Raw genomic sequence first — 5,000 nt, 5'->3', positions numbered from 1 at the left:
GTCCATGGTCTATATCATTTATATATACTATGAATAGAAGTGGCCCAAGAACAGAACCCTGAGGAACTCCACTTGCAACACTTTTCCATCCAGAAGTTTTTCCATTTAAAACAACTCTCTGTTTTCGACCATTCAAATTACTAGTCCAACCTAATAGGCTACCACTTATTCCATGCAAAGCTAATTTAGTAAGTAGTCTTTCGTGTGGGACGGTATCAAAAGCTTTTGCAAAGTCTAGATATATTAAATCTATATTGTTTCTTTTGTCATAATTCGAGATAACTGTTGACGCTTAGCTTGTTAGAATTTCATCAAGTACATAGTCGTTGTACACGAATCTCTGAGAATAAGTAGGACCCGGAGGGAAGGGGAAGGTTACTGGAGAATATGGATGGTTAAGGAGGATGGGGAGCAATTGTCTGAGTGCAGGAGGACATTTGTTCATCGCCGTAAGTGGAAGAAATAAGGTGAGGGAGTATTTGTCCACTGTTGATGGACAAAATCATGAGAGTGAATAAAATGTGCAGGGCAACTAGGGATAGCTTTCCAATGTTTAGTTTACAACTGGAAGCAAAGGAATCAGGGGAGATGAAACGTTTAACGTGCCCCCATTTTGTTCAATTGTGCTGGATCCTTGGATGATGGCTGCTTCCAAACATTTTGTCTGGATTTTATTGGTGATCTTATAAGTAGTTCTTCCATTTTTCAGTCCATCAGGTGGTTACTACTTTCCGGGAGCTCAGGTCACATGCCCTTTCTTCAGATTTGTTACATCTTGAGTTCATTTTTCAGCCCATCAGGTGGTTGCTACTTTCCGGGAGTTCAGGTCACATGCCGTTACTTCAGACTTGTTACATCCTGAGTACAGAATCCGATAGATATCGGCTTTATCAGTCTTCTCGCCTATAACTTTTCTCGTTCTCGTGATGTCTTTGATTGTCCTATTGGACTGGCACACCTCCAAAGCTCGCTCGTATCTTTTGGGTAATATTGTACTGGGATGCTCGCTGAGTACCAAAGACAGCAAACCTTGTGTATAACCTTGCATGAATTTGCTATCGTGGTATCTGTGATTCTGCGTAATCAAATTTATGTTCTGATTTTCTTAGGGAAGCCGGTTGGAAACTTTAGACCCAGGATGAGCACTTCAATCTCGATATCAGAAAATACTCTGCTGGAGAGATTAACTATGATTTTAGACTTTCCATGATCTTCCAAGCACTTTCGGTGCAAAATATTTGCAGTTCATGCGTTGGTTATTGAATCTGGCGATGTCCCCTCTCAAGTCATCGGTGATTGAACAAGATATGATATTGCGGAGATGTGAACCCAATTTCTTGGCTTCTTCGAAAGCCTAGGTGATCTTAGCACTCTGTAAGGTAGGACTCAAGAGGAGGAAGAAATGTATTATCAAACTGGAGAAGTTGTTTCAGCTTGGATATGGAGGCGATCATTTCATCAAAGCAGTTGCGAAGGAAATGCCGCCTGTTTCGCAAGCTATATCCTTTTCTCAGACCTCGTGCATATGTATCGTATAAAGCAGTGGTTCTCAACCTGTGGTTCATGGAACCCTATTGGGCCACGAGGGTAAATAAAATGGGCCAGCAACTGAAAGCCACTAGCATATAGTGGATGCAAGACGATTAAATCTAGTATTGAAGTCGTCTCCCGAAGGTTAAACAATAGTATTTCATAAGTACGGGGTATACGTGGAAATAGGTTGAGAACCCCGGGTATAAAGGTTCTATTTTCCCCCCTCAGTGTTGTGACAGTTTGTATGTAATTGCCAGTTACCAACAAGTCTGTCAAAGGAAACAGCATGTTAGGACGATCCCTTTTTTAGTACGACGTTTTGGTTGTTAGATCCTAAGTGTTCATGTACTTGATAAAGCTCTAATAATCTAAACGTCATACTGATAAAGATTCCGTCCTCACATGCTGTTTCTTTTGAAAGACTCTCCGGCGACTGCCATTTACATAAAAAAGGTTCTAATAAGCGCTAAGATCTGTTCAACACTCGTGTGAAGGGTGTTTCTATATGCACTTCGAACAGAAAAAACGGATGATGTTTTTGTTCGGTATAACCGTGTTAGAGTTGTGGAACAGATGGTAGTCATTATGGTTTCGATAGCATTGCATTTCTGCTAATAGTGCCCTTCATCAATTGTTCTAAATGAATCTCAGGCTGCGTTGCACCTCCGCTTTCACCTCCTTGTAGCGAGCTAGAGCCTGGCTGGTGGATTTGTCGAAAATGGATCCCTGGCTGCACGCTCAGACCAACCATCAAACCAGTTACATTGTCACCGTTGTGTCGCCCAATCTTTTTCAAACAGTATCTGTTATTAGTCGACGCATTCCAGCCCAGCGCTCTGACGTCTGGTCTGTTATGACATCCTAACAAAGGTTCTTACAGACTATTCAGTTCCTTAGAGAGCTTTTATTGAAAGTTTGCCCGTGACTGCATTTCTGAATAATGACAGATTAGTGTAATACAAGGGGCAGTCCGCCTCACAGGACACCTAATACGTAGACGGAGGGTGGTGCGAGCTAGACTGTGGTCTGTGTCCACTTCAGAATCTCTCATCACTCGCGTCACCTCCACCTTGTGGAAATTTCTCTGCTGCACATTGGCTTAATCAAGAGGATGCCAGTGTTTATTGTAAGGATTCATCCATCTCGTTTTTAAGTAGTCTCATCATATGAAAATTTGTGCTGGTTACTGTCATGTTCAAGCACATACACACACAGAAACACGCACGCGCGCGCACACACACACACACACACACACACACATACACACACACACACACACACACACAGAAACACGCACGCACACACACACACACACACACACACACACACACACACACTTCACACACACACACACACACACACACACACACACACACACACACACGCTTCACACACACATCCGCGCGCGCACGCACGCACGCAACTCCTGCACCAGAGTAGAGTGCCGGCTCGCAATAAAATGATGCTAAGATTTTCAGCCCCTAGCGAGGCTCAAACTCGGATCCCTTTGTATTTACTTAATTGAAGTATACAGAAAAGGAACAACGCAACATTGTGTGTGTGCGTGTGTGTGTGTGTGTGTGTGTTTGTTTGTGTGTTTTTGTGTGTTTTTGTGTTTTTGTGTGTTTTTGTGTGTTTTTGTGTTTGTGTGTTTGTGTGTTTGTGTGTTTGTTTTTGTGTTTTTGTGTGTTTTTGTGTTTTTTTGTGTTTGTGTGTGTGTGTGTGTGTGTGTGTGTGTGTGTGTGTGTGTGTGTGTGTGTGTGTGTGTGTGTGTGTGTGTGTGTGTGTGTGTGTGTGTGTGTGTGTGTGTGTGCATGTGCGTGCATTCATTCATGTACCAACCCATACCTATGCATCACCCATTTCTATTCCCTTTTATCTTAGCTCCTTATAGCAGAAGGACCATACCTGCCCCCAACTCCCAGACCGGATCAGAAGCAATGCTGATCTATTACCAATGTTTCATTACATAACGACCTTCCTCATCCATTCACGACTAATTAGAGAAAATAAGAACCTTTGATCGGCTTCAGTTTATCATTTATTTACAACAATTCTCCACACGCATCTATCTCTTGGCCTCTCTCTTCTTTACTCAACGGGCATTCCTCATATACCTAGAACCCCCTTTACCCCATTCAGCCACCTCATTCTCGGTCGCCCCCTTACATTCATGTCATTTGCCATTGCTTTCTATTAGCGGAGAGGCATGGGCCAGAAATCAGGATTTAAAAATTATTGAGAGGTAGAGAGCGGCATCCACCCTAGGTAGTCAGTACATGGGGTGGGGCACCTGGCTAGGTAGGATGCCATAATATATATATATATATATATATATATATATATATATATATATATATATATATATATATATATATATATATATATATATATATATATATGTATAAGGCCCTTATAACCTTTTTCTTCTGAATCGCAAATTTTCCAAAATCAATAATTTTAGACATAATGTAAAGAAAAATGCTCATGGAATGCTCAGTTTTTTATAGTAGAAGGTTTGTTCTACACTCAAAATAAAGCTAAAAATTTAGAGTTGTGCACTGGGGGTCCAATCTTCGACCCTTTTTTCACTCAAAACATCATGTCTGCAGAAGAGCCTATACTGCACTTCAACAGCAAAATCAATGGATATGAATGGCTTTGTGGTAATTTACAATTTTCAGATATTAATAAGTCTGCCTTTTCCATAAGTTCAGATGACATGAATAGCATTTTGGGACATTTTAACCCTTTTTGTACGACCGTTTCCAGGAACCTTTGTAAAATTGTATAGATTTCCTGAAATTATGAATTACCAGAATCAATGGCATTCCCTAAACCCAAATCAGTGAGACTTCATTCTCATTAACTGCGGCTCATCTTGACAAACTCCCTCATAAAGACAAGCATTGGTGCAAGACCCTAGTTTCTTAAGACAGCCACATCTTGTTGGGCTGTACTCAGCTTTACATGAGCACGTGACTAGTTCGGCACATTTCTTTGGAATGGAATCCAACCTCATCTATTTCGGCTTCAGCTTTCCACTTTCCATCAACCAGCCGTGATCAGTAAGGATGGGGCAATCTGGTTTTGGTTTTTGCCTTCTTCCACATGAAAGCCTGGTAATTTGCGCTATCAAGATGCAAATTAAGTGCATCATGGAAAGTCGGCAAGGACTTGACTGAACTTTTCCCCTTGCTGAACATCTTGAAGCTAACATCTTTTATAGAGGTGTTCCCATATCCATAAATGCCACAAACGAACTGGTCCGCAGACGCCCTAGCTTCTTCCGACAGTCCAGGAGATTCTCCAAGGTGTGTGTTTTTTCAAAAATAAACTTCCCAAGTACTTCGCTTAGCTTTCCCGAAAAACTGACTTGTGTCACAGCCTGCTACCGCATGGTATGCAACAACACTGTCCATAACCAAAGGTGGGTAGTTAATTGTATGAACAGGAAAGTACTTTGG

The sequence above is a fragment of the Oratosquilla oratoria genome, unplaced genomic scaffold (assembly GCF_046742065.1).
Source record: "Oratosquilla oratoria isolate Oo_2021 unplaced genomic scaffold, ASM4674206v1 SCAFFOLD89, whole genome shotgun sequence".
Lineage (NCBI taxonomy): Eukaryota > Metazoa > Arthropoda > Malacostraca > Stomatopoda > Squillidae > Oratosquilla > Oratosquilla oratoria.
Note: the sequence above shows the minus strand (reverse complement) of the source record.